We start from the raw sequence: 20,514 nt of genomic DNA, 5'->3' as shown, positions 1-20,514 counted from the left end.
TTTTCAACGAACAGGAAGCAGAACAACTGCCGCCTCATCGTGTTTACGACTGCAAAATAGACTTGGAGCCAGCGGCAAATTTGCCTTGCAGTCGAGTGTACGCCTTGACGGAACAAGAGAATCATCACTTAAAGGAGTATATCGACAAGTATCTGGCCAATGGATTTATACGTCCTTCCCAATCGCCGGTGTCCTCGCCACTATTTTTTGTGCCTAAGAAGGAGCAGGGCGAGTTGAGAACGTGCATTGATTACAGAGCCATAAATCGAATAACAAAGAAGAACAGGTATCCTCTTCCCCTTATCTCCGTCTTGTTGGACCAGATCAAAGGAGCACAGATGTTCACGAAGTTGGATTTAAGGGGAGCTTCTCACCTTATTCGAGTTAGAGAGGGAGACGAGTGGAAGACGGCCTTCAGAACACGCTTGGGGCTATTTGAATATCAGGTGATGCCCTATGGGTTGTGCAATGCGCCTGCAGCGTTCCAACACTTCATAAATGATGTGCTCAGTGAATTCATTGATCGATGTGTAATTGTGTATATTGACGATATACTAATCTACTCAACGAATACGCAGGAGCATCAAACACAGGTTCGAGGAGTTTTGCAGAAACTGCGAGAGAACAAACTATTTGTCAAGTTGGAGAAATGTGCTTTTGGAGTTCCACAGGTAGAGTTCTTGGGCTTTGTAATCTCGCCAGCAGGCATTCATATGGATAAACGAAAGATTCAGGCCGTACAAGAATGGAAGTCGCCCACTTGTGTGAAAGAAGTCCAAGCGTTTATTGGGTTCGCAAATTTCTATCGGAGATTTATTGGAGAATTTTCCCGACGAATACTACCTTTGACGCGACTACTGAAGAAGGGAACACGATTCGAATGGTCGGAGGAAGCAGAGCAAGCCTTTAAAGATTTGAAGAAAGAGTTCACCACTGCGCCAATCCTCCTTCATGCCGATCCGATGGAGCCCTTTTATGTCGAGACAGATGCTTCGGACCTTGCGATTGGTGGAGTTCTATCTCAAAGGAATAAGGAAATGGGTCAGTTACACCCGGTGGCTTATCGGTCCAGGAAATTGACACCAGCAGAAATCAATTATACGATTACGGAAAAAGAGTTGCTGGCGATAAAAGACGCCTTCAAGGAGTGGAGGCATTATCTAATGGGGGCCCACCACGTAGTAACAGTCTACACGGACCATCGGAACTTAAAATTCCTGAAGTCAGCCAGAACCTTGACACCTCGCCAACTCCGTTGGTCTCTGTACTTTGCCGATTACGATTTTGTGATAACTTATCGGCCGGGGGCACAGAATGGAAAGGCGGATGCTTTGTCTAGGTTGGGAACCGGAGAAGAAAGAAGTCCACTAGGCGCTCAAGTGATCATACCAGATACCAAGATTATAGGCGCCACTGATATTTTAAACTTTAAGGAAAGGGTAATCCAAGCTCTAACCCCAGAAGAAATGCAGAGATGGGCGCAACTAGAACCTGGAAGAGAAGTTCGCGATGAACTACCATTCAAAGAAGGTGCATTGTATTTGCCGACTACAGCATTGCAGAAGCAAGCCTTGCAGGAATGCCATGATCATCTGTTGGCTGGCCACAAGGGAGAGTTCAAGACAGCCGATCTAATCAAAAGAAAATATTGGTGGCCACAAATGAGTAAAGACATAGAACAATATGTAAAGACTTGTGAGATATGCGCTCAGGGAAAATCAGAACGGCACGCTCCACAAGGGCTGTTACAACCCCTTCCCATTCCTCCTCATCCTTGGCATACAATCACCCTAGACTTAATTACAGACTTACCATCCTGTCAAGGGACCAATACAATACTAGTAATAGTAGATGCATACACGAAAATGACACACTTCTTGGCCTTAAAGGGAATCCCTACCGCAAAACAGTTAGCAAGACACTTTAGTACACAGATTGTCAGATTACATGGAATACCCAAGATCGTAATATCAGACCGGGGAACCCAATTTGTTTCACATTTCTGGAAGGCTTTTATGAAAGGGTTAGGAGTAGAAACTCGTTTTTCCACCAGTTTCCATCCGGAGACGGATGGACAAACGGAAAGGGTGAACCAGGAATTGGAGCAATATTTACGATTGTTCTTGCTGAAACAGGAGGGAGAATGGCCGGACTACTTGTGGACAGCAGAATTCGCTCATAATAACGCGAAGAATGTGTCCACTGGATATTCCCCGTTCTACTTAAACTATGGTAGACATCCAAATTCCGCAGTACAAGATGTGGAGCTCACAGTCCCAGCAGCCAAGGATTTGGTAGCTCATTTAAAGTCAGTGCATGAAGAAGCATCAAAGAATCTAGTACAGGCTAAGGAAAAGTATAAGAAATACGCAGATAAGAAAAGGAAGAAACCCCCTCCACTAGGAATAGGAGATAAAGTCTGGTTGAATACAAAAAATTTAAGGTTAAAAGGGAACCGAAAATTTCAGCCACGATTTATCGGCCCTTACCCAATTGCAGAGCAGATCGGTCCAGTGACCTATAAATTGACCTTACCCTCCCAATTCAAAATTCACCCAGTATTTCATGTTTCCCTTCTGAAGAAGGCAGTTTCTGATTTGAGAAAAGAACCAATTCCAAAGCCAATTCAGCTAGATACAGGAGTAGAGTTTGAGGTGAAAGAAATTCTGGACTCAAAATTAGTCAGAGGTAAACTGTACTATTTGGTAGATTGGAAAGGCTATGGTCAAGAGGAGCGGTCTTGGGAATCAGATTCAGAGGTTCATGCTCCTAGGCTAATAAGACTTTTTTATCAGCGCAATCCAACCAAGCCCAGAGTGGAAGGACCATCCTTGGTGGGGGGTACTGTCAGGATCCCTAATGTGAGTTCCAAAACGAAGCGCAAGGAATTAAGTTCAATGGGCGCTTCAGTCTTGAATGGGTTTCAATGGTCGAGTTTGTGGCATGCCCGCATTTCCAAGATGGCCGCGCAGACGCTGAGGTCGGCGGTCTAGTTGCTAACAGATCTAGAGAGAGGCGATGTGACGCGCGCGCGCCTGAGGTAGTGCACACTTCACCAAGATTTTTCCTCAGAGAAGACGTGTTCGAGAGAGTTCCCAGTTCTGAAGAGAATACCTTGTCAAAGAAGTTTTCCAGAGTGACCCAAGAGAGTTGTGTCGATACTTACCGAAGAGAACAGAAAAAGCCGCAGAGTCCGTAGAGGCTACTTACTGAGAGTAGAGTTCGGAGTTTTCCTCGTCGCTACAGGAAACAAGACACGAATACTGCAGCACCTGAAGAGAAGACAGAAGAAAGCTAAGTGAATTATTGATAGATTATCTAAGGTCACATAAAAATGATAAGTAGTGTTTGGTGACGCGATAAGTAAAGACTTACCAGGGACAACAGAGATCAGCATACCGAGTCCTAAAAAGAAAAGAAGAAAATTATAGTATTTACTGAAGAGGTTACTAAGGGAAAAAATAATTAGGGACAATAAGAACTGTTAACAAAGAAATTAAGGAGTAAGACTTACCAGAACCATAACAATTCACAGAACCATAGGAGAGGAAGCAACTGGAGAAGTTTAAGCACAAAGAATCAGCTAGAAAACAACAGTTATTAGTATAGCTAGAAGCAATAAGAAAGAAGAGAAACCGCAAGAAGAAAGATTGATGGTAGGTCAAAAGAGGAGTTGAAAGATATTAAGACTACAAGATAAATAGGTATAATTAAAAAAGAATATATGTTTTACAGATAAATAGTGACATCAATAACAAGAAAGAAGAAAAAGGCAGAATTGAACAAGAAGAGAGGCACAGAGTTCAGGATACTGGGTAGGTAGGAAACACCATTACAAAAGAGAAGAAAAGAGACAGAGTAGAGTAGAGGAGGAATAATTTTAATGTTGTGTGTTTAGTTACCTCAGGAAATCTTCAGTAGCAGAGAGATAGCTGAAGAAGAATTCCAGATAGGAAAACCAGAAGGTCCAGAACCAGTCTCTTCTCTCGTTTGTTATTTAATCCAATTTCCCCCTTCCCCCTTGCTGATCAGTTAGAGCCAAAGATATATCTTGGGGCTGAGTGATTAGTAGTGGGAGTCGGGAAGCTAGCAGCTTCTGTTCCTGTGCAAGACAGCGGCAACCAGCGGGAAGCTGAAGGTGAGCCTTGACATTTGGATCTAACACAATCCGAAATGCTTACTGTTCTCTGCACTTCAGTGAAGTTTTGCCCTTTTCAACAGCATAAACCTTTGCCTATGCGCTCCTGCACTTATCCAGCTGTTCTACTTCAAAATAACTCATAACTGGTAACTTGATCCCACAATATCCCTGTGGCTAAATATCACTACGAATTAACTTCAGAACCTCATTTACCGTCTTCCAAATGGATTTATCCACCAGGCTATAGGGAGAACACAAAACAAGCCCACATGGATATTTCTAATCCATTCACACCTACCACACATTTGGGAAGATGGTATGCATCATCCCTGACGCAATCACATTCGGACTCCTTGACACTACACCCCACCAATACATTAACATCACAGTCATCCTCACTTTCCTCATATACTTCCCCCCTCGCTCCTTCTCTTATCAAATTAACTTTGCGCTTGTTCGTACTCCTGCTCACCATCCTGCACACCCTAGAAAAATGGCACTGATCATTGACAGCAGGACATGCTGTGGATTCAGCCAAATGACATGTACAGCCTCACCTACATTTTTTTTCCTAAAACCCTTCCTTTGTGGTTCTTTATTAAACTTGACGTCACTCTTTTGTTTGATATCTTTGATCCCACTTTTTGCACAGTATTTACATTTCCTTCATCCGCTTTATTCTTATCCTTACTATCTTTAAATTCCTTCACATACCAAGAGATTTTCTTAGTGCGACGTGCTATAGCTAATGTTTTGTCTAATGATGGATCATTTATCTGGAGTAATTTTTCTTGGATTTTTCAAATTGCTCACACTATTTATCAGCTGGTCTCTTATTATTGCATCATGCAAACCCCGAAATTTGCACGGAACAGACAAGATCGTTAACACTGCCACATACTGCTCGATTATTTCCCCTTGCCGCTGTTCTCATGAAAAAACTGTATGTGTTCCGCCACAACACTCAATTGTTTACCATATTTTCTCATAGCCATTTTGTACACATCTTCAGAAATTTCCTACCCATCAGACCCATCACCTGCATCATTGCCTTCACCAATAGATACAGGTAAGGTCTTCAAAACCATCCTACCCTCAACCCCCAGACTGTGTTTCAACATGGCAAGCTTCCTTTTTTGTTAGAAAAACATCCCCACCTATCACCTCAAATATGTCGTGAACGACTCCTTCCAATCCTCCCATGCCATTACTGGAGCACCCGGATTTTGCAAAAACAAGGGAGCAGCCGGTTTTGTTTGCACAGCCATGCTTAAAACAGATGAACAGATAATTTTCACAGGAATACAGTTCTAGGAAATACACTATCACAACAAAACACAATTAGCTAACAAAACAAAAAAAGTCACCATTGTCAGGTTAGAAAAAGACAAGTTATCAAAAGAAAAGTGGTCAGCGTTGTCAGCTGGATCCTTCCTGCACAGAATGACCTCAAACTTCAAAACATACAGTTAAAGAAGTTAGTTTCCCATCTAGCTGCAGGTTAAAGAAAACTAAGTCCTTCTTCTGTGTCTGCAGCCTTTAAAAACAAAAGTCCTTTATTAGTTCCAATTACACCCATGACGAGTCCTTCCTGTATTCTGCCGGCTCAAAGAGAGTACAACCAATAGGACCTCCGTTCTGCATGTTCCTTGAAATTTTCTTCTGGCACGGTGAGGCTAACGCGGCATGACATGCATTGCTAGACCGCCTGTAACTTCAGAACTACGTGTGATGAAGACGGCATCTCAGGGCCAGCCCCTCAAGCTCTCAACATGCACCATTGGGGAATATAAACTGCAATTTCCTTATCTTTGAAGACAAAAATATGGTTTCCAATTGAATTTAAAGTTCAGTTTTACCTTCTAGTGTGCCACTTCCAACAGATATGGTGACCAATTATACATAAAATCGGATTCCTCACTTGGTAACCTGCGTCTGCCCATCTCCTGCAACACCGTTACTCCTCCCCAAGTAATTAGGTGGGGTCGGTCCTCCAGTGCTCAAATTAAGGCCAGCCTATCCTCGTTGCAAGTTTTGAGACCACACATAGATGTGGTTAAATTAGATTTATTAAGTAGTAAGTCCATACAACCGACCCCAGTCAGGCAGGAGATCAACTGCTCTGTCCTGGAATTCTATGTCAGGACCGGAGGCTCCGATTATGCTTCTCATTTTCTTTACTGAAAATTCTCAGCAGCCAATCAGAAAGTAAAAAGACAAATACATACTACAATACCCATAAACCTTAGTTGGTATCACATGACAACCATAGAGTAGACCTCTATATAAGGAGCATAAGAGAACACTACATCCTCTTTCTTTGCTGCTCCGCAGCCAGTTAGGTGTTTTTCACCTTTTACTTTGTCTATGCATGCCTTTCGCTTATTTGCTTGCTTGCTGGACTGTACTTACATTTTCACTGTATGTTCATTGGGCTGCTGTGCGCGCTGCTCGCACTGCTGTTTTTTCACTGTGCGCGCCTTCGGCGCTGTGTCTCCTATCAGCTTAGTGATCTCTCGCACATTGTTCCTTTCCGCGTTGGAGCTTGCCCCATTGTTGTGAGTTTCTGTGCCGCTCCATTCAAGGGCACTGCCTTCTTGGGAGTGCTTCTTGCCTCCCGGTTACGGGCGCATTGTGCCCGCAAACCTTACGGTGGAGTGGGAGACGGGGAGTGAGGACGCCCGCGCTCTGCACACACAGTCTTCTTTCTGGCTTGTGTTTTGGCCGTTCTGGGCATGCGCGGCGGCCATCTTTGCATACCGGCTTTTTTCCTCAGCAAATACCCGGTATTTCTGGAGCACAGGAGCAGCGCTTTCCATTGCTCTATACCCACAACCTTACCAGCCTCCTCAGCGACGTCCAGGTCTTCTATAGGGCTTGGGCTGTATAATTGGCATAGGCTCTGCCTAGAGTGGCATAGATAGGCAAGCCCTCCCTCCACATTTAAATATTTACATATTTATGCACTTTGGGATTTCTACATTCCTGTGTTGCTTGGCTTGCCTGGGGTTAGCCACTCCCCTTATTGGTCACTGTCATTACCCTTACAGTTCTTTACACCTCTGACAGTGCATATTAATTCCATTATTTCCTCCTGTGGGTATATTTTGTCACTTAGTGCCTACCATGTCTGAATATTATTATGATGAGGCAGACTATTTTGAGGAGGAACCCTCTGGGTCATTGGAGCATGAGCTTGTCGAAGCTCTAGATGTGGGAGTTCAGCACTCCGTTAATAAAGCTATGGTCAGGGCTATTGAACCCTTGAAGCTCCATTTATGTAATTATGCCTTGCAGCAAGGCTGGCTTCCTGCCTCAACGTCCGGGTCTTCATCTGGTATTAAGCGTTCAAAAAACCCACACTCTTCAGATTTTGCGAAGCTTGCAAAAACCTTGGCGTCGGATCATTCTTATGGATCTACGTCCAAAGACACTCCTAGCTCACCTCCCAGAGATGATGGAAATATCTCCTCTGGTACGACGTCTGAGTCGGAGGCTTCTCCTCCTCCCGCAAAGAAATCACGCAAAGAGCGGTTTGTGGACGCTCCCTCGCATCCTACTTTATTGACCTTTGAGCCTTCTGCAATTGTCCACCCTAATTCTTCCTCATGGCTCCCCTCTACTGAAGTTGCGACCTATGTCCATTCCCACTTACGTCAACCTTTTGATAAGGATGTTAGAGCGCGTTTGCGTTCAGAATGCCCACGTCCAGATCTTGTGGACAAAGTGGCGAATACTCCGGATGTGGATCCTTCCATGTTCACATATCTTAACAAATACACGAAGGAACCAAAGAAAGGTCTAGATCGTGCATGGAGGTCCTGCCAGGATAAGTTGCTTGATTTGTCCGGCCCCCTCACAAAAATTTTGGATTTGGGTTGCAAATCCAAAACCTCAGGGCAGATTATCAATCCGGATGATTTGATTGGTTGGGCTCAACGTGCCATATGTTTATTAGGCAATGCAAACTGTGCCATGTCCAGTGAGCGCCGCCGCTCTATTCTTTTAAAACTCAATCCAAAGTTGGCAGAGTTGTCTTCTTCTGAGTCCGGCCCTTTGGCTCAGGATCTCCTCTTTGGTCAACCTTTTTTGAAGGAATTAACTACGTTTGTCGCAACCTTCAGTGGCCTTGATAAAGCACAGGGTTCCTTAAAGCGGGCTTTTCGCCCGGTTTTTGGATGGGCCGGACGACATAGGGGGTGGTCTTTCGACCGAGGTTACCAAAGAGACACCCAGCGAGGCTATGATTCCCAACGTGGAAGGTATCAAGAGTCCACTTCTTCTGCCAATTTCTACCCCACACGTGGATCCCGCAACTACAACAAAAAGGGACACTATGGAGGCAACCAAGGAGGTCAACGTGACGCCACTTCTTCAGGTGAGCTTAATTCCCTTTTCAGAGGTTCAATTGGGGGGCCGTCTCCAGTATTTTCTCCACAAATGGCAAGAGATCTCGCAGGATGCGTGGATCCTGGATTCGGTGCAGGGTTACAAAATAGAGGTTTTTCATTCTCCCTCTCAGACTCTTCCCCCGCGACCGATGGTTTTTTCCATCTGGATCAGGTTTTCATTTCCAGCGAGATAGATTCTCTACTCCAGAAAGGGGCCATAGGGCGGACGGTTCTTCATCCTCAGGGCTTTGTTAGCAACGTCTTCCTAGTTCAGAAGAAGGGGGGTGGATCCATTCTTATTTTAAATCTCAAGGAGTTCAATGAATGGGTTGTATATCGTCACTTCAAGATGGAGGGGATCCATCTTCTTCGCGATCTTCTTCAGGAAGGGGACTGGATGGTCTGCCTAGATCTGAAAGATGCTTATCTGTCGGTGCCCATTTATGGACCTCATCGTCGTTTTTTTCAATTCCAATGGCAGGGAATGTGGTACGAGTACAAAGTCCTTCCTTTCGGCCTCTCGTCAGCACCTTGGTGCTTCACGAAGCTTCTGAGGCCTGTGGTCGAGTTTCTTCGTGCCAGAGGCGTTCGCCTCATCATTTATCTGGACGACATTCTCATCATGGGTCAGTGTCCTCGTCTTATTTTACAACATCTTGCCTGGACCACGGTTCTATTACAGAGTCTGGGATTCCTGGTCAACCCTCAAAAATCAGTGTTGATTCCCTCTCAGTCGGTGGAGTTTCTGGGCTTTCCAGTTAACTCCCTCACTTGTCAACTCCTCTTACCCCAGCAGAAGATCAGATCGATCAAGAGAGAGTTGAGGTTGATTTTGAACAAGCAGACTGTGTCCTTGAGGTCTGTTGCCCGGGTCGTTGGGTTGTTAGCTTCTTCTATACAAGCGATCTTCCCGGGTCCCCTTCATTACTGATCGCTTCAACGGCTCAAAATACGCCATCTCCAGAAAGGCCTCAGGTATTCCGATCAGATTCCTCTTTCAGAGGAAGAAAGGTGGGAGATGTTGTGGTGGCTGGAACATATGGAGTCGTGGAACGGTCGAGCCCTATTTGGCACCACCCCGGAGGTAGTGATCGAATCCGATGCCAGTCGGTGGGGTTGGGGAGCCCAATGCGGTCAAGTGTCCATTAGCGGCCGTTGGTCTCCAGAGGAATTGAATCTCCACATCAATTGCCTGGAGCTTCTGGCGGGCTCCTTTGCGATTCGTTGCCTCTCGCCCCCTCAGACAAATTGTTGCATCCTTCTCCGCATGGACAACGTGTCGGTGGTTCGGTATGTCAACAAGTTGGGCGGGACTAGGTCCCGACTTCTAGCAGAGATTGCCAAAGACCTTTGGCACTTTTGCCTTCAGAACAGTCTGTTTGTAGTGGCGGAGTATCTTCCAGGGTGCAGCAACCAAGTTGCAGATTGGAATTCCAGACATCTCTGAGATTTCAGCAATTGACGGCTTCACCCTCGAATGTTCCGATTGTTGAACAAGATGTGGGGCCCTTGTCGGATCGATCTGTTTGCCACCAGACTCAACAAACAAATTCCGGAGTTCTTCAGCTGGCCTCTGGATGTGGAGGCTCTAGACACGGATGCTTTTCTGCAAATGTGGCCTCCAGCGCTTTGTTATGCGTTCCCTCCGTTTGTAATGATTCCAAGGGTCCTGGCCCGAATCAAATGTTATCGCGCGGAATTGATTCTGATCACTCCTCTATGGAGGGCTCAAGCGTGGTTCCCAGTACTTCTGGAAATGTTATGTGCGGTTCCGGTTCTTCTTCCCCAGCGGTGGAATCTGTTGTTAGACCCTCTCCAATCTCCACATCCGTTGATAACATCAGGTCAACTCCGGCTGGTCGCTTGGCGAATTTTGGGGATCGTTGGAAAGTCCCAGGCCTTTTGAGAGACACTACCAGATTTATCAGTGAGGCTTGGTCGTCCAACACACACAAACGTTATGCTGCAGCATGGAAACGATGGTGTGATTGGTGCTCTCCATGGGAGGTGGATCCCGCTGCAGCAGATGTCTCCTTGGTAGTGAACTTTATAGCGTCCTTAGCCGCTTGAGGCCTTGCTTATCACACTGTCAATAATTTTCGGTCAGCCATCTCGGCAGGTCACGTAGCCATTGAGGGCAAACCACTTGGTGACTATCCATTTGTGTGTAAATTACTTAGGGGTATCCGGTTGGTAAAACCACCGTGTTCTAAATATTCGGAGCTTTGGGATGTCTCCATTATCTTACGTTTCTTGGACTCCTGGCCTGTAAATCAAGGTTTGTCTCGTAAACAGCTTTCTGCCAAGCTAGCTATGCTACTTTGTTTGGTATCATGTAAATGCGTGTCTGATATTCGCGCCCTCGATCTAGCGGGTCGCAGATTCTCTCCTGAGGGTGTTACTTTTTTGGTCACCAGACGCACTAAATGTAGCACCACTTCTGTCACTTATCCTGCGTTTCCTGACAATCCAAAATTGTGTGTGGTACAATGTATCCGGGATTATGAGGTGAGTACTACAGGTTTTTGTCAAGATATGGCAGGTCAATTGTTGATTGCTCTTCAGAAACCTTTTCGTCCAGTGACCCCAGCTACACTGGCACGATGGGTGCATTGGCTCATGAGCGAAGCTGGTATTGATGTCTCCAAATTTGGTGCTCTTTCTGCTCGTGGTGCTATGGCATCAAAGGCCTTTTCTATGGGAGTCAGTTTATTGGACATTATGAATGCAGCTGATTGGTCCTCTGACTCTACATTTAAAACTTTTTATTATAAACCTATTGTAAATGTTGCATCTGTTGTGGTGGCGCAGCTTTGAACAAGCATAATCGGAGCCTCCGGTCCTGACATAGAATTAAAAATTTGCAAACATTTGTGACAAGAATTTTCAATTCTATTAAGGACGCGGAGGCGAGGATTATCCCACCCATAATCAGTACTGTACTATCTGATTTGAATTGTTTTTATAATGCAATGTGTATTTATGCTGATTTTTACCCTTCCCTATTGCTATATCTCTTCCTGGGAGTGTGGTATTACGGCTTTATCTTTCTATTTTAGGTTCTGATCTCAAGTGAAGTTTGCTGACTTTTCACCTTTAAAGAAGGTTTTTCGTCGTCTCCCAGGGCATGCTGTTGCATTGAAGCTGACTTCAAGTTTTTCGTTGCTGCCGTTGGTCTTTGGATTTCCTTCTGTTGAATGAATTCTTTCCAGTTGTTCTCGGATACCCGACTGTGACAATGTTTTTGACTTACCTGCTTTTTCACACAAAGAAAGAGGATGTAGTATTCTCTTATGCTCCTTATATAGGGGTCTACTCTATGGTTGTCATGTGATACCCACTAAGGTTTATGGGTACTGTAGTATGTATTTGTCTTTTTACTTTCTGATTGACTGCTGAGAATTTTCAGTAAAGAAAATGAGAAGCATAATCCTCGCCTCCGCGTCCTTGATAGAATTGAAAATTCTTGTCACGAATGTTTGCAAATTTTTAATCATACATCTCCATGGGGACATATAGAACACTCCCGCATCATCTCCCAGCCACAGAATACAACACTGACTTGCCGTAATTGACAGTTTCGTTGAGACTCTGTCAGAACGTTTGATGTGAAGTTTTTGTCATTCCCGAGGGAAGTTTGGTGTTTCTATGAGGCAAACTGAGGCTGAAATAGCATCTCAGTTAGTAGAGCATTTGGGGAAATTGGAAGTATTGGTTTGAGAATTATTCTTGGGAGAATTATCGCTTTACAAGACTTATTTGAGTGCTATTCTGAGGGAAACGTTTGTGCAGAAATTGGAATTTTCAGTGTTTCAGCATGGAGCAGGGGAAAGGTACATAGGAATTAAGTCTGGAGGAGATACTTAATATGGATATTGAGGTTTTAAATAGGATGGGAAAAAGTTGGAGATGTTTACTTTTTAAAGCACCAGTGTTGCAGGCAAATTGATGATGCCAAGGGCATGCAAGGTGGGCGAGGGAAAGGCGCAGAGGAAGTGTGACGAATCCTCCGGAAGTGCGCAGGTGGAGCTTGGTTGCTCATCAGATTTTGACTCTGAGGATTTTGAGGATGTTGCAGAGAAGGGGATGTGCTCTGCAGACTGTAATAAATGAAATGAAAATTGGTCACTTGTTAACCCTTTTGGTCAACACAAGTTTGATCCCTTACTTATAAAGCATGTGCTCTCCACAGAGTGAATGGCCTCTGATCATGTAGCACGGTATATGGAATTTGGATAAGAAGGCAAATCCATAAGGATTTTTGGGTCAGACTGGAGTCTGAGTGCCCTAGACACTCTGTAGACAAGATGGTGTTAATGACTCCAGAACTAGACGCAGAGATTGGCCTTGACAAGGGGCTTATATCCTGTCAATATAGGCTTTTGGATGTAGTGGGTTCACTTACAATGATATTTGACATAGCCGAGGAGGCTTATGTGTATACGAGTAGGGTTGATATAGAGGAATTACACCAATGGATTTAGAGGGTGGTATGCCTGTTAGGCAAAGCCAATAAAGTGCTCTCAAATTAGAGGAGAAAGAGCATTTTACTAAAAATAGATCCAAAGCTGGTGAATCTGGCCAGTAAGGAAGAGGAAGCGTCGGCTAATGGTTTGTTAATTGGTAACGCCTTTATATGGGGTTTATTGAGAAATGTGGGTGCATTTAGTTCCCTACCAAAGCCTCAGAAAGAGATTAAAAATACATTTCAGGAACGTGTCTTTAAGATGGCCCAGAGAGCAAGGGACCGGTTCCCTGGCTGTGGCCAAGGTCTCACCAGAGGCTCCTTCACTTGTGGATTCAGAAATTACCAAGGACAAGGGTCTTAGTCTAACCACAGTGGCAGATTTTATTCCCAGAGGCAGAGAGCCCAAGGTAGGAACACCTGGGGTAAAAGAAGGTAACAGAAGATCAACAGGTAAGATTAGTCTTTTCTGTTAGCCCCCCCTCCCTCCCCTCCCCCCTAAGATTAGGCGGTAGACTTGCCCAGTTCTATCAGAGATGGTTACATATTACAAGGGATCTTTGAGTTCTAGAGACAGTTTGTGGTTTTCAGATAGAGTTTGTGAAAAGACCAGTAAAAAGAGGTTTACCAAGGAGGCAAGTTTTTCCTTTTAATCAGATTTGTAAGCAATATATTCCTAGTTGAAAAGACCGACAAGAAAAAGAGTCCAGTTATAAATTTGATAGAGCTAAATGATTTGGTGGTTTATCACCATTTCAAGATAGAAGTGATTCACTAGTTGAAGGATGTGTTACAGAAAGGAGACTGGATAACTCATTTAAATCAGAAAGATGCATATCTGACAGTTCGATTTGGGAGAAACATCAGAGATTTTTGAGGTTCCAATGGAAGACGAGGTTGTGGAAGTCTGTGTGTCTTTCTTTTGGTCTCTCGTTGGCACAGTGGTGCTCTAAGAAAGTCCTGCAGCCAGTGGCTGCTTATTTGAGGAAGAGGGGGATACGAACTAATATTTATTTAGACAATATCTTGATTATGGACCAGCACAATGAACAGGAGATTTTGCATACGAGGCTAGAGGTGAAGCAGTTGGAAGATTTGGGATTCGTGGTAAACAGTACAAAATTGGAGTTAGTCCCAGGACAACAAACTCAGGGGCATATTTACAAGCTGGCGATAAAAAATTATAGTTTTCAGCCGAAAAGCGGCAATAATTTTATCGCCTAATTAGCAAGGCCACGCTAACGTGTGAAACCTTGCTTTAGCGTCGGGATTCCTAACGCCCAGCTTTGCATCTCTAATGAGATGCAAAGTGGGCGTTCCTGACCTAACATGACAGGAGAAATGTCGCAAAGCGACATTTCTCCTATCATCAAGCCCCACGCTATGAAGCATAGCGGCAGGAAAAGTAGCAATAACCCCTGTTATCGCTACTTTCCTTACGCCTGCTTCAGGGCTGACTTAGCCATGATATCCTATGGAAGGTGGATATCATGGCTACGTTTGTGAGTCCCTATCAGCAAGCTAATGCCACACTATATGAGATTCTCGCTGGGTTTCCAGCGATAATCTCACGTTAGGCAGTTAGCGCTAGGATTTTTATCGCTGAGGAGATAAGCGTTGCTAATAACACGCCATCTCAGCGATAAAAATCAATGTTACCTGGCGATAATTATCCTAGCGCTAAGTGCGCTTAGTGATAATTATCACCTGTTGTTGCTGATCTGCCCCTCAATTTCTTGGTTTTATAATAGACACAGTGGAAGGGGTGCTGAGTTACCAAAAGAGAAGTTTTAAAGAATAAGAAAGGAGATAAAGAATATTCTAATGTTGGAAAGAGTTTCACTGAGAATGTTAGCCCGTATTGAGGGTCTTTTGTCGTCTGATATTCAGGCTATTTTCCTGGGGCCCTTTGCATTATCAGGCCTTACAGAGGTTGAAGATGAGACACTTAAGGGATGGATTGAAGTACTCAGAGACAGTTTGTCTTTCACTGAAAGCAAGAGAAGAGAACACATCGTGGTTAAGAAACATAGATGCGTGGAATGGGTGCCCACTTTTTGGGGAAAGTCCAGATTTGGTTGTGGAATTGTATGCAAGCTTGGAAGGATGGGGTGCAAGTTGTGTATTGTCAAGGATTTGTGTTCACTGGATGGAGCAGGAAAAGAGCTTGTATATAAATTGTTTAGAGCTATTAGCAAGTTAGTTTGCAGTTAAGTGTTTTGCAGATCAGACTGTCAAGTGTTCAGTAGTATTGAGAATGGACAATATGTCTGCAGTGAGGTATATCAATAGGCTGGGAGTTCCACATTTACAAGGACTGACAGATTTGTCAAAGCTGTTTTGGGAGAACTGCATGGAAAGCGGCCTACGTGTTCAGGTGAAGCACATCCCAGGGTTGACAAATTCAGTGGCAGATTGGTTGTCAAAGAATATCCACGACTCGAGGAATTGGATTTTGGACAGGAATGTGTTAAGGAGTTTGAACAGTTTATGGGGTCCTTTTCTGGTGGGTACCTTTGCGAACAGGCTGAATGCTCAGGTGGAGAGATTTTTCAGTTGGCCTCCAGACGTGGAAGCAGCCGGGATAGATAAATGTATTCAGTATTGGAGAAGTCTTCACCCGTATGCGTTTCCTCTGTTTGCCATGATCGGAAGAGTGGTGGTTACGTCGCAGATGGAAGGAGACAGTGGTAGTGGTCACTCTTTTATAGAGCTCTCAAGTGTGGTATCTAATCATGTTGGAGATGAGTTTGCAAGGTCCCCGAGAAGAAATACACAGCCTAGTTTGTGCAGGTCAGTTAATGCTGGTGGCATGGAGACTTTCTGGAGAGTATGGAAGAAGCCAGGACTTTCATCAGAGGCTTCTAGGATCACTGAGGATTCTTGGACACCAGAAACTAGGAAGGTGTATAGGTTGGTATTGAGTAAATAGCTTTGCTGGTGTGTGGAAAGGGACTTTGATCCCGTTTCAGTTGATGTAGTTCAAGTGATTCATTTTTTGACAGAATTGTTTGCTAAGTGTCTGGCATACAGAATTGTGAATATGTATAGATCAGCTATTGCTGCTGGTCATGCTTTGGTGAATGGATTATCCGTCGGTCAGGATGCTATGTTGAAGAAATTGTGAAGGAACATTAGGATTGCTAAACCTCCAGGTTCTAAATGCTATACCATTTAGGATTTTTTAAAGGTTCTAAGGGGCACATGCTTCAAGCATTTTAGCGGTCGCAAACGGGCCAATTCGCAGAATGGGTCCGTATTCAACCGGTAAAATGCTTTTTGCGATGCATCAAGCCCAAAGGTATTCGCAAAACAGGTAATCACAATTTTTGCGATTACCTATTTTGCGATTACCTATTTTGGGAATGCAGTTAGGGAATCGCAAATTGCGATTCCCTAATTGCAATCCATCATGCATTCGCAAATTGCGTTGTCGCAAATTGGAATCGCAGATTACCATCAACTTAAAGCTAAGCAGCACTGGGAGGGTCAATGGGCAGTTAAAGCTGCAGTGGTCTACTGATGAGGAAACTGGTACTTATTTTATTACAGATTAAGAACTGCTTCTGGAATATATTGTTCTTTCTTTGGGAGAACTGTGCTTTATACTAAGGGTAGGTGGGCAGCTTTCAATGGACACAATTGACCATAAACAGTAACATGGAATCATTGTATGACGTTTATTGAGAGATGATCACCAATAACAATAACATGTTTACATGGAGAAACAGCTTATCAAGTGCTTGGTGGGCTTCCATGTTTCAACCTTGTATCCTGAAGTGTGCACAAAAGTAATCTGCAATATGCACATCCGTCCACAGAAATACCACACTGGCACAAGGCCTGACACAGCAAACTTAAGTATGGTGTGTAGTCCTTAAAGAGAAGCTTCGCTTGTTACTGTTGGAGAATTAAAAAAAGCAAGAACTGTGAATGACCTGTATGATCTGAGTGGTGTAAATCTCGCTACAATGGACACATATGGATTGTACTGGAATCAGTTTTTGGCATGTGCGCTTTTTTGGACTTGTACCGGTCTGATATGGCTAAAAAAAACGTATTGGATTCCAGTTGCCTCCTGGTACTTGTCATTTTTTGATTCCAGTTCCTATTTAACCAGTAAAATTCTCATTGGTTTTATTTTACATTATTTTTAATTTTTACTTTAACCACATATAGTTTACTGTCCACAATCCACATATCGCATATCCACATATCGCAACTGAAACCAGAAGAAACAATTTGTTACTGGTCAACTACAAATTTAATCAGGACAGGCATTTTTTCCAATCCCGGCCACGCCACAGATGCCATGTGTTCTCCAGCGGAAGCACAAAAACAATAGACTGGCATCATAGCTGCCCTCCTGCGTCTGTCCCCTGAGCACATCATACTGTGTTTATAATCTGATTAGACATAGGTCTTCCAATATCGGTTAAAAATGTATTGTATTTAAAAATGTAAGAGTAGAGATGATAATAGCATGTGAACAAGATAGTAACAGTAGTGTGAAAGTAAGGGAAATTCTGGGGACCATATAAGGCCTGACATCCAATGTTAAAGAAAAAGTGTTGGTGAAATGGCGCATCGAGGCAGACAGCATGACGGTAGAATAAACAAAAATTAAAATTCAAAGGAAGGTAAGTTCTGATGTGCACGACTTGAGCTGGCGACTAAATACAGTCTGAGAGGTAAATGTAAACCTGGAGACTAGCAGGCTGTGTGCAGCAAAGCTGAAGCTCAAGTAAGGCCGATATTACAAGAGTGAGACTGGAGTCAAACCAGGGTAAAGGGCAAAGCTGGGCACCAGATAGGGCATTGTTTATTAGAAATAATCAGGGGCGGGGAGGGGGACACGCAAACCTGCGGTGATGTCATCCACCATCTTAACTGCGAACAAAGCAGAAAATACTCGTGCGTTACGGACCTAACTCCTGGTCCATTAACTACCCCGACAAAATAACCAGTAATGCTAAAAAGAACTTCAAACATAGTTCTCAATTAATTATTTGGGTATTACATTTAACTTATTTATTACAAGAAATATACTTCTATTTATGAATTGCTCATATTGGTATGATTTATAAGACTTGTTGTATTGTATTCTATATAATCTTAATTATCTGTATTCCTTTATTAAAACAATGAAGAATATTGGAACAAAAAAAGCAGAAAATACAAAACTAAAAGCGAAATACAATCTAGTTCACACATAATGTGAAGCAATGGGAAAGCCCATGAGAAAATAACCTTGATTATGAACATTTAACCAACCGTCTAATAGTTCCCAGGTAATTAGCTGACATGTTGTTACTTGCTATTAATAGACCGAGTTATGCATTTACTGTGTAGTCTGCTACTTATTTTTCTTGCACTAATAATATTCACGACTACATTTAAGAGAATGCATGTACCTGAAGGCTCAGAGTACAAAAAGGAGGTTAATTTTTAAAAGAATTGGGAAGCACGGAAATTCTGCCAATAGCTTCAAAATGCTCCAAACTCATGCATGACAGATCCACTGCCAACAGCGTGGTGCAGTCTGGTTCCTGGGAGCCCATGTATGGGTGTCACGCTGCCCCATGTGGTGGTAATGACTGTCCCCAAGTCCAGGTTTTGCAGACAACAGCACCAAGTAGTGAGAGACTTGTAGGCCCATGTTTAGAATGGCAAAAGTAGAACTGCAACACCTGCATGCTTAGTGCTGTTCAACCAGGAATGGCTGAATGCCACCCTCGCTATATGACATCAGCTGAGGGCTCTGCAACAGCTGGCAGGATCGCTCAGTGAACTGTACGCTCGTTGCTGACAAATGCGGTGCTCTGAAAGTCAAGAATGTTAACCCTGGCAACCGAAAATGTGCCTCCCATACTTGCGAAAGCAGTAAATTGAGTATTGTCAATTGGGTACTGAAAACCATGTCCCTAAATTCAATGTTGTTGCCTCAAAATTGAGCGCCTGGAGCCAACCCAGGCATGGAAACATTTGGCAGCGCTTATCACTCTAACGGAGAAAAAATCACACATTTTATTAAGAACGGAGCCTTCTCCCCAGCAAATGGCAACAAATCATAAAGTGCCATGTGTGAACAACCCTTGGCGCCATTACTTTTTTATCTGAAAAAACCCAGAAGTGGCACGGAAGGAGGTAATTACACAGCAAGCGGACTTTAAAGCAAACTGGTACTCTCAGCCGGGAAGGTGCTTTTAAGTGCCCACAAGATGAAGGATTTTGAAGCTGCAAAAAGGGAGGATTGGAAAAACAATCGGGGTAATAGTCTGTTCTTTTTTCCCTTGCCTGTCAGGAGCACGGAGTGAGAGTAAACGACCTAACAGCTGAAAATTTCGCCTTTCCCGATTGCGACTGGGCTTTCTATAGGATCGCACCTGGCACTTCTATTGCCCTGATCTCGCCCTATTCCAATCAACAGCTGATAGTATCACCTTCCGCCTATGTTATGTATATGGTTGTCTAAAATTGGCTGCTCCTGAACGCTAATCAGTTTGACCTTCAAGGAAGGAAGCTCTCCTCCCTTCACTCTTATACCGATCTCCCTTCCACCAACTATGCGTCCGCCTAATGCCACACTGAACTCTAAACTCGTGCGTTACAGACCCAACTCCTGGTCCATTAACTACCCCGACAAAATAACCAGTAATGCTAAAAAGAACTTCAAACAAAGTACTCTAAAACAGCACCCGGAAACACTTCTAGTGGATAACTACCACACAGTGACCAACGGCAACACGAAAACCAACTACATCTTTTACACTAATCGCCTGACTAAGTGGAAAAACACCTTCTTTCTTCACCTTCAAGTCGCCAAGACAGTAATCATTCCTTATGGCGAAAAAATCTCCACAACCATCTCCCCTTCCTTCAAAGGGGAACTTAGGGGCATATCAACAAGGGCTTTATCTCTGCTTTTTTGGCTTTAAAAGCCAAAAAAGCTGAGATAAAACTAGTGGCCTATCAACAACAGGGTGCTAACACGCAAATTTGCATGTTAGCACCCTTTTACTCTACGCTTCCCCTTGCATCTCTAATGAGATGCAAAGGGGGCGTTCCAGAGTAAAATAATAGGAGAAATGTCGATAAGCGACATTTCTCCTATTATCAAGAATGTCGCTAACCCTGTTAGAGACAAAAAAAGCAACGCTAACCGCGGTTAACGCTGCTTTTTTACGTCTGGTATTTTTCTGACTTAGCCATGATATCCTATGTAAGGTGGATATCATGGCTACGTTTGCCTGTCCCTATCAACAAGGTAACGTGAGATTATCGCTGGGTTTCCAGCGATAATCTCACGTTAGCCTGTTAGCGTGAGGATTTTTATCGCTATTGAGATAAGCGTTGCTAATAGCACGCTATCTCAGCGATAAAAATTCACGCTAGCTGGCGATAATTATCCTAGCGCTAAGTGCGCTTAGAGATAATTATCGCCGGTTGTTGTTGATATGCCCCTTACTATCTCCATATACAGAACTGGAACAATTCTCATACAGGCCACCGACCCG

Source organism: Triturus cristatus, chromosome 3_2 (assembly GCF_964204655.1).
Source record: "Triturus cristatus chromosome 3_2, aTriCri1.1, whole genome shotgun sequence".
Classification (NCBI taxonomy): domain Eukaryota; kingdom Metazoa; phylum Chordata; class Amphibia; order Caudata; family Salamandridae; genus Triturus; species Triturus cristatus.
Note: the sequence above shows the minus strand (reverse complement) of the source record.